This window comes from Gnatocerus cornutus, unplaced genomic scaffold (genome assembly GCF_029298725.1).
Source record: "Gnatocerus cornutus isolate USDA-ARS CGAHR unplaced genomic scaffold, icGnaCorn1.1 ctg00000041.1, whole genome shotgun sequence".
NCBI lineage: Eukaryota > Metazoa > Arthropoda > Insecta > Coleoptera > Tenebrionidae > Gnatocerus > Gnatocerus cornutus.
Genome location: NW_028275390.1, coordinates 965,384 through 975,642, shown reverse-complemented (window position 1 = coordinate 975,642; position 10,259 = coordinate 965,384).

Here is a 10,259-nt window from a genome sequence, read left to right as displayed (position 1 = left end):
AAATGCGGTTTTCTGTAAGAATTTTGATGATTTCGTGCAGAATTCTGCTGTTTTCTTGCAATTCAGCCGTTGAATCTTGGTAAAAAGTCATAATTTTGTAGATTTCGTGCTCTTCTTTGCGAATTCAAGCCAGAAAACAACGAAAATCGGCGAGAAATCGTCGTTTTGCATCGAAATATGCGGTTTTCTGTAAGAATTTTGATGATTTCGTGCAGAATTCTGCTGTTTTCTTGCAATTCAGCCGTTGAATCTTGGTAAAAAGTCATGATTTTGTAGATTCCGTGCTTTTCTTTGCGAATTCAAGATAGAAAACAACGAAAATCAGCGAGAAATCGTCGTTTTGCATCGAAATATGCGGTTTTCTCTAAGAATTTTGATAATTTCGTGCAGAATTCTGCTGTTTTCTTGCAATTCAGCCGTTGAATCTTGGTAAAAAGTGATGATTTTGTAGATTTCGTGCTCTTCTTCGCGAATTCAAGCCAGAAAACAACGAAAATCAGCGAGAAATCGTCGTTTTGCATCGAAATATGCGGTTTTCTCTAAGAATTTTGATGATTTCGTGCAGAATTCTGCTGTTTTCTTGCAATTGAGCCGTTGAATCTTGGTAAAAAGTCATGATTTTGTAGATTTCGTGCCCTTCTTTGCAAATTCAAGATGGAAAAGAACGAAAATCAGCGAGAAATCGTCGTTTTGCATCGAAATATGCGGTTTTCTCTAAGAATTTTGATGATTTCGTGCAGAATTCTGCTGTTTTCTTGCAATTCAGCCGTTGAATCTTGGTAAAAAGTCATGATTTTGTAGATTTCGTGCTCTTCTTTGCGAATTCATGCCAGAAAACAACGAAAATCGGCGAGAAATCGTCGTTTTGCATCGAAATATGCGGTTTTCTGTAAGAATTTTGATGATTTCGTGCAGAATTCTGCTGTTTTCTTGCAATTCAGCCGTTGAATCTTGGTAAAAAGTCATGATTTTGTAGATTTCGTGCTCATCTTTGCGAATTCAAGCCAGAAAACAACGAAAATCGGCGAGAAATCGTCGTTTTGCATCAAAATATGCGGTTTTCTGTAAGAATTTTGATGATTTCGTGCAGAATTCTGCTGTTTTCTTGCAATTCAGCTGAAGAATCTTGGTAAAAAGTGATGATTTTGTAGATTTCGTGCTCTTCTTTGCGAATTCAAGCCAGAAAGCAACGAAAATCGGCGAGAAATCGTTGTTTTGCATCGAAATATGCGGTTTTCTGTAAGAATTTTGATGATTTCGTGCAGAATTTTACTGTTTTCTTGCAATTCAGCCGTTGAATCTTGGTAAAAATCATGATTTTGTAGATTTCGTGCTCTTCTTTGCGAATTCAAGCCAGAAAACAACGAAAATCGGGGAGAAATAGTCGTTTTGCATCGAAAAATGCGGTTTTCTGTAAGAATTTTGATGATTTCGTGCAGAATTCTGCTGTTTTCTTGCAATTCAGCCGTTGAATCTTGGTAAAAAGTCATAATTTTGTAGATTTCGTGCTCTTCTTTGCGAATTCAAGCCAGAAAACAACGAAAATCGGCGAGAAATCGTCGTTTTGCATCGAAATATGCGGTTTTCTGTAAGAATTTTGATGATTTCGTGCAGAATTCTGCTGTTTTCTTGCAATTCAGCCGTTGAATCTTGGTAAAAAGTCATGATTTTGTAGATTCCGTGCTTTTCTTTGCGAATTCAAGATAGAAAACAACGAAAATCAGCGAGAAATCGTCGTTTTGCATCGAAATATGCGGTTTTCTCTAAGAATTTTGATAATTTCGTGCAGAATTCTGCTGTTTTCTTGCAATTCAGCCGTTGAATCTTGGTAAAAAGTGATGATTTTGTAGATTTCGTGCTCTTCTTCGCGAATTCAAGCCAGAAAACAACGAAAATCAGCGAGAAATCGTCGTTTTGCATCGAAATATGCGGTTTTCTCTAAGAATTTTGATGATTTCGTGCAAAATTCTGCTGTTTTCTTGCAATTCAGCCGTTGAATCTTGGTAAAAAGTGATGATTTTGTAGATTTCGTGCTCTTCTTTGCGAATTCAAGCCAGAAAACAACGAAAATCGGCGAGAAATCGTCGTTTTGCATCGAAATATGCGGTTTTCTGTAAGAATTTTGATGATTTCGTGCAGAATTTTACTGTTTTCTTGCAATTCAGCCGTTGAATCTTGGTAAAAAGTCATGATTTTGTAGATTTCGTGCTCTTCTTTGCGAATTCAAGCCAGAAAACAACGAAAATCGGCGAGAAATCGTCGTTTTGCATCGAAATATGCGGTTTTCTGTAAGAATTTTGATGATTTCGTGCAGAATTCTGCTGTTTTCTTGTAATTCAGCCGTTGAATCTTGGTAAAAAGTCATGATTTTGTAGATTTCGTGCTCTTCTTTGCGAATTCAAGCCAGAAAACAACGAAAATCGGCGAGAAATCGTCGTTTTGCATCGAAATATGCGGTTTTCTGTAAGAATTTTGATGATTTCGTGCAAAATTCTGCTGTTTTCTTGCAATTCAGCGGTTGAAACTAGGTAAAAAGTCATGATTTTGTAGATTTCGTGCTCTTCTTGGCGAATTCGAGATAGAAAACAACGAAAATCGGCGAGAAATCGTTGTTTTGCATCGAAATATGCAGTTTTCTCTAAGAATTTTGATGATTTCGTGCAGAATTCTGCTGTTTTCTTGCAATTCAGCCGTTGAATCTTGGTAAAAAGTCATGATTTTGTAGATTTCGTGCTCTTCTTTGCGAATTCAAGCCAGAAAACAACGAAAATCGGCGAGAAATCGTCGTTTTGCATCAAAATATGCGGTTTTCTGTAAGAATTTTGATGATTTCGTGCAGAATTCTGCTGTTTTATTGCAATTCAGCCGTTGAATCGTAGTAAAAAGTCATGATTTTGTAGATTTCGTGCTCTTCTTCGCGAATTCATGCCAGAAAACAACGAAAATCGGCGAGAAATAATCGTTTTGCATCGAAATATGCGGTTTTCTGTAAGAATTTTGATGATTTCGTGCAAAAATTCAACGGCTGAATTGCAAGAAAACAGCAGAATTCTGCACGAAATGATCAAAATTCTTACTGAAAACCGCATATTTCGATGCAAAACGACGATTTCTCGCCGATTTTCGTTGTTTTCTGGCTTGAATTCGCAAAGAAGAGCACGAAATCTACAAAATCATGACTTTTTACCAAGATTCAACGGCTGAATTGCAAGAAAACAGCAGAATTCTGCACGAAATCATCAAAATTCTTACAGAAAACCGCATTTTTCGATGCAAAACGACTATTTCTCGCCAATTTTCGTTGTTTTCTGGCTTGAATTCGCAAAGAAGAGCACGAAATCTACAAAATCATGACTTTTTACCAAGATTCAACGGCTGAATTGCAAGAAAACAGTAAAAATCTGCACGAAATCATCAAAATTCTTACAGAAAACTGCATATTTCGATGCAAAACAACGATTTCTCGCCGATTTTCGTTGTTTTCTATCTTGAATTCGCCAAGAAGAGCACGAAATCTACAAAATCATGACTTTTTACCTAGATTCAACCGCTGAATTGCAAGAAAACAGCAAAATTCTGCACGAGATCATCAAAATTCTTACAGAAAACCGCATATTTCGATGCAAAACGACGATTTCTCGCCGATTTTCGTTGTTTTCTGGCTTGAATTCGCAAAGAAGAGCACGAAATCTACAAAATCATGACTTTTTACCAAGATTCAACGGCTGAATTGCAAGAAAACAGCAGAATTCTGCACGAAATCATCATTATTCTTACAGAAAACCGCATATTTCGATGCAAAACGACGATTTCTCGCCGATTTTCGTTGTTTTCTGGCATGAATTTGCAAAGAAGAGCACGAAATCTACAAAATCATGACTTTTTACCAAGATTCAACGGCTGAATTGCAAGAAAACAGCAGAAATCTGCACGAAATCATCAAAATTCTTAGAGAAAACCGCATATTTCGATGCAAAACGACCATTTCTCGCCGATTTTCGTTGTTTTCTGGCTTGAATTCGCAAAGAAGAGCACGAAATCTACAAAATCATCACTTTTTACCAAGATTCAACGGCTGAATTTCAAGAAAACAGCAGAATTTTGCACGAAATCATCAAAATTCTTAGAGAAAACCGCATATTTCGATGCAAAACGACGATTTCTCGCGGATTTTCGTTGTTTTCTATCTTGAATTCGCAAAGAAAAGCACGGAATCTACAAAATCATGATTTTTTACCAAGATTCAACGGCTGAATTGCAAGAAAACAGCAGAATTCTGCACGAAATCATCAAAATTCTTACAGAAAACCGCATTTTTCGATGCAAAACGACTATTTCTCGCCAATTTTCGTTGTTTTCTGGCTTGAATTCGCAAAGAAGAACACGAAATCTACAAAATCATTACTTTTTACCAAGATTCAACGGCTGAATTGCAAGAAAACAGTAAAATTCTGCACGAAATCATCAAAATTCTTACAGAAAACCGCATATTTCGATGCAAAACAACGATTTCTCGCCGATTTTCGTTGCTTTCTGGCTTGAATTCGCAAAGAAGAGCACGAAATCTACAAAATCATCACTTTTTACCAAGATTCTTCAGCTGAATTGCAAGAAAACAGCAGAATTCTGCACGAAATCATCAAAATTCTTACAGAAAACCGCATATTTTGATGCAAAACGACGATTTCTCGCCGATTTTCGTTGTTTTCTGGCTTGAATTCGCAAAGAAGAGCACGAAATCTACAAAATCATGACTTTTTACCAAGATTCAACGGCTGAATTGCAAGAAAACAGCAGAATTCTGAACGAAATCATCAAAATTCTTAGAGAAAACTGCATATTTCGATGCAAAACAACGATTTCTCGCCGATTTTCGTTGTTTTCTATCTTGAATTCGCCAAGAAGAGCACGAAATCTACAAAATCATGACTTTTTACCTAGATTCAACCGCTGAATTGCAAGCAAACAGCAGAATTCTGCACGAAATCATCAAAATTCTTACAGAAAACCGCATATTTCGATGCAAAACGACGATTTCTCGCCGATTTTCGTTGTTTTCTGGCTTGAATTCGCAAAGAAGAGCACGAAATCTACAAAATCATGACTTTTTACCAAGATTCAACGGCTGAATTGCAAGAAAACAGCAGAATTCTGCACGAAATCATCATTATTCTTACGGAAAACCGCATATTTCGATGCAAAACGACGATTTCTCGCCGATTTTCGTTGTTTTCTGGCATGAATTCGCAAAGAAGAGCACGAAATCTACAAAATCATGACTTTTTACCAAGATTCAACGGCTGAATTGCAAGAAAACAGCAGAATTCTGCACGAAATCATCAAAATTCTTAGAGAAAACCGCATATTTCGATGCAAAACGACGATTTCTCGCCGATTTTCGTTGTTTTCTGGCATGAATTTGCAAAGATGAGCACGAATTCTACAAAATCATGACTTTTTACCAAGATTCAACGGCTGAATTGCAAGAAAACAGCAGAAATCTGCACGAAATCATCAAAATTCTTAGAGAAAACCGCATATTTCTATGCAAAACGACGATTTCTCGCTGATTTTCGTTGTTTTCTATCTTGAATTCGCAAAGAAGAGCACGAAATCTACAAAATCATGACTTTTTACCAAGATTCAACGGCTGAATTGCAAGAAAACAGCAGATTTCTGCACGAAATCATCAAAATTCTTAGAGAAAACTGCATATTTCGAGGCAAAACAACGATTTCTCGCCGATTTTCGTTGTTTTCTATCTTGAATTGGCCAAGAAGAGCACGAAATCTACAAAATCATGACTTTTTACCTAGATTCAACGGCTGAATTGCAAGAAAACAGCAGAATTCTGCACGAAATCATCAAAATTCTTAGAGAAAACCGCATATTTCGATGCAAAACGACGATTTCTCGCCTATTTTCGTTGTTTTCTGGCTTGAATTTGCAAAGAAGAGCACGAAATCTACAAAATCATCACTTTTTACCAAGATTCAACGACTGAATTGCAAGAAAACAGCAGAATTCTTCTGCACGAAATCATCAAAATTCTTAGAGAAAACCGCAAATTTCGATGCAAAACGACGATTTCTCGCCGATTTTCGTGGTTTTCTGGCTTGAATTTGCAAAGAAGAGCACGAAATCTACAAAATCATGACTTTTTACCAAGATTCAACGGCTGAATTGCAAGAAAACAGCTGAATTCTGCACGAAATCATCAAAATTCTTACAAAAAACCGCATATTTCGATGCAAAACGATTATTTCTCGCCGATTTTCGTTGTTTTCTGGCATAAATTCGCAAAGAAGAGCACGAAATCTACAAAATCATGACTTTTTACTACGATTCAACGGCTGAATTGCAAGAAAACAGCAGAATTCTGCACGAAATCATCAAAATTCTAACAGAAAACCGCATATTTTGATGCAAAACGACGATTTCTCGCCGATTTTCGTTGTTTTCTGGCTTGAATTCGCAAAGAAGAGCACGAAATCTACAAAATCATGACTTTTTACCAAGATTAAACGGCTGAATTGCAAGAAAACAGCAGAATTCTGCACGAAATCATCAAAATTCTTACAGAAAACCGCATATTTCGATGCAAAACGAAGATTTCTCGCCGATTTTCGTTGTTTTCTGGCTTGAATTCGCAAAGAAGAGCACGAAATCTACAAAATCATGACTTTTTACCAAGATTCAACGGCTGAATTGCAAGAAAACAGCAGAATTCTGCACGAAATCATCATTATTCTTACAGAAAACCGCATATTTCGATGCAAAACGACGATTTCTCGCCGATTTTCGTTGTTTTCTGGCATGAATTCGCAAAGAAGAGCACGAAATCTACAAAATCATGACTTTTTACCAAGATTCAACGGCTGAATTGCAAGAAAACAGCAGAATTCTGCACGAAATCATCAAAATTCTTAGAGAAAACCGCATATTTCTATGCAAAACGACGATTTCTCGCTGATTTTCGTTGTTTTCTATCTTGAATTCGCAAAGAAGAGCACGAAATCTACAAAATCATGACTTTTTACCAAGATTCAACGGCTGAATTGCAAGAAAACAGCAGATTTCTGCACGAAATCATCAAAATTCTTAGAGAAAACTGCATATTTCGAGGCAAAACAACGATTTCTCGCCGATTTTCGTTGTTTTCTATCTTGAATTGGCCAAGAAGAGCACGAAATCTACAAAATCATGACTTTTTACCTAGATTCAACGGCTGAATTGCAAGAAAACAGCAGAATTCTGCACGAAATCATCAAAATTCTTAGAGAAAACCGCATATTTCGATGCAAAACGACGATTTCTCGCCGATTTTCGTTGTTTTCTGGCTTGAATTTGCAAAGAAGAGCACGAAATCTACAAAATCATCACTTTTTACCAAGATTCAACGACTGAATTGCAAGAAAACAGCAGAATTCTTCTGCACGAAATCATCAAAATTCTTAGAGAAAACCGCATATTTCGATGCAAAACGACGATTTCTCGCCGATTTTCGTGGTTTTCTGGCTTGAATTTGCAAAGAAGAGCACGAAATCTACAAAATCATGACTTTTTACCAAGATTCAACGGCTGAATTGCAAGAAAACAGCTGAATTCTGCACGAAATCATCAAAATTCTTACAAAAAACCGCATATTTCGATGCAAAACGATTATTTCTCGCCGATTTTCGTTGTTTTCTGGCATGAATTCGCAAAGAAGAGCACGAAATCTACAAAATCATGACTTTTTACTACGATTCAACGGCTGAATTGCAAGAAAACAGCAGAATTCTGCACGAAATCATCAAAATTCTAACAGAAAACCGCATATTTTGATGCAAAACGACGATTTCTCGCCGATTTTCGTTGTTTTCTGGCTTGAATTCGCAAAGAAGAGCACGAAATCTACAAAATCATGACTTTTTACCAAGATTAAACGGCTGAATTGCAAGAAAACAGCAGAATTCTGCACGAAATCATCAAAATTCTTACAGAAAACCGCATATTTCGATGCAAAACGACGATTTCTCGCCGATTTTCGTTGTTTTCTGGCTTGAATTCGCAAAGAAGAGCACGAAATCTACAAATTCATGACTTTTTACCAAGATTCAACGGCTGAATTGCAAGAAAACAGCAGAATTCTGCACGAAATCATCAAAATTCTTACAGAAAACCGCATATTTCGATGCAAAACGACGATTTCTCGCCGATTTTCGTTGTTTTCTGGCATGAATTTGCAAAGAAGAGCACGAAATCTACAAAATCATGACTTTTTACCAAGATTCAACGGCTGAATTGCAAGAAAACAGCAGAATTCTGCACGAAATCATCAAAATTCTTAGAGAAAACCGCATATTTCGATGCAAAACGACGATTTCTCGCTGATTTTCGTTCTTTTCCATCTTGAATTTGCAAAGAAGAGCACGAAATCTACAAAATCATGACCTTTTACCAAGATTCAACGGCTCAATTGCAAGAAAACAGCAGAATTCTGCACGAAATCGTCAAAATTCTTAGAGAAAACCGCATATTTCGATGCAAAACGACGATTTCTCGCCGATTTTCGTTGTTTTCTGGCTTGAATTCGCAAAGAAGAGCACGAAATCTACAAAAACATCACTTTTTACCAAGATTCAACGGCTGAATTGCAAGAAAACAGCAGAATTCTGCACGAAATCATCAAAATTCTTAGAGAAAACCGCAAATTTCGATGCAAAACGACGATTTCTCGCCGATTTTCGTTGTTTTCTGGCATAAATTTGCAAAGAAGAGCACGAAATCTACAAAATCATGACTTTTTATCAAGATTCAACGGCTGAATTGCAAGAAAACAGCAGAATTCTGCACGAAATCGTCAAAATTCTCGTCAAAATTCTTAGAGAAAACCGCATATTTCGATGCAAAACGACGATTTCTCGCCGATTTTCGTTGTTTTCTGGCTTGAATTCGCAAAGAAGAGCACGAAATCTACAAAATCATCACTTTTTACCAAGATTCAACGGCTGAATTGCAAGAAAACAGCAGAATTCTGCACGAAATCATCAAAATTCTTACAGAAAACCGCATATTTCGATGCAAAACCACGATTTCTCGCCGATTATCGTTGTTTTCTGGCATGAATTTGCAAAGAAGAGCACGAAATCTACAAAATCATGACTTTTTATCAAGATTCAACGGCTGAATTGCAAGAAAACATCAGAATTCTGCACGAAATCATCAAAATTCTTAGAGAAAACCGCATATTTCGATGCAAAACGACGATTTCTCGCTGATTTTCGTTGTTTTCTATCTTGAATTCGCAAAGAAGAGCACGAAATCTACAAAATCATGACTTTTTACCAAGATTCAACGGCTGAATTGCAAGAAAACAGCAGAATTTTGCACGAAATCATCAAAATTCTTAGAGAAAACCGCATATTTCGATGCAAAACGACGATTTCTCGCCGATTTTCGTTGTTTTCTGGCTTGAATTCGCGAAGAAGAGCACGAAATCTACAAAATCATCACTTTTTACCAAGATTCAACGGCTGAATTGCAAGAAAACAGCAGAATTCTGCACGAAATCATCAAAATTCTTAGAGAAAACCGCATATTTCGATGCAAAACGACGATTTCTCGCTGATTTTCGTTGTTTTCTATCTTGAATTCGCAAAGAAAAGCTCGGAATCTACAAAATCATGACTTTTTACCAAGATTCAACGGCTGAATTGCAAGAAAACAGCAGAATTCTGCACGAAATCATCAAAATTCTTACAGAAAACCGCATTTTTCGATGCAAAACAACGATTTCTCGCCGATTTTCGTTGCTTTCTGGCTTGAATTCGCAAAGAAGAGCACGAAATCTACAAAATCATCACTTTTTACCAAGATTCTTCAGCTGAATTGCAAGAAAACAGCAGAATTCTGCACGAAATCATCAAAATTCTTACAGAAAACCGCATATTTCGATGCAAAACGACGATTTCTCGCCGATTTTCGTTGTTTTCTGGCTTGAATTCGCAAAGAAGAGCACGAAATCTACAAAATCATGACTTTTTACCAAGATTCAACGGCTGAATTGCAAGAAAACAGCAGAATTCTGCACGAAATCATCATTATTCTTACAGAAAACCGCATATTTCGATGCAAAACGACGATTTCTCGCCGATTTTCGTTGTTTTCTGGCATGAATTCGCAAAGAAGAGCACGAAATCTACAAAATCATGACTTTTTACCAAGATTCAACGGCTGAATTGCAAGAAAACAGCAGAATTCTGCACGAAATCATC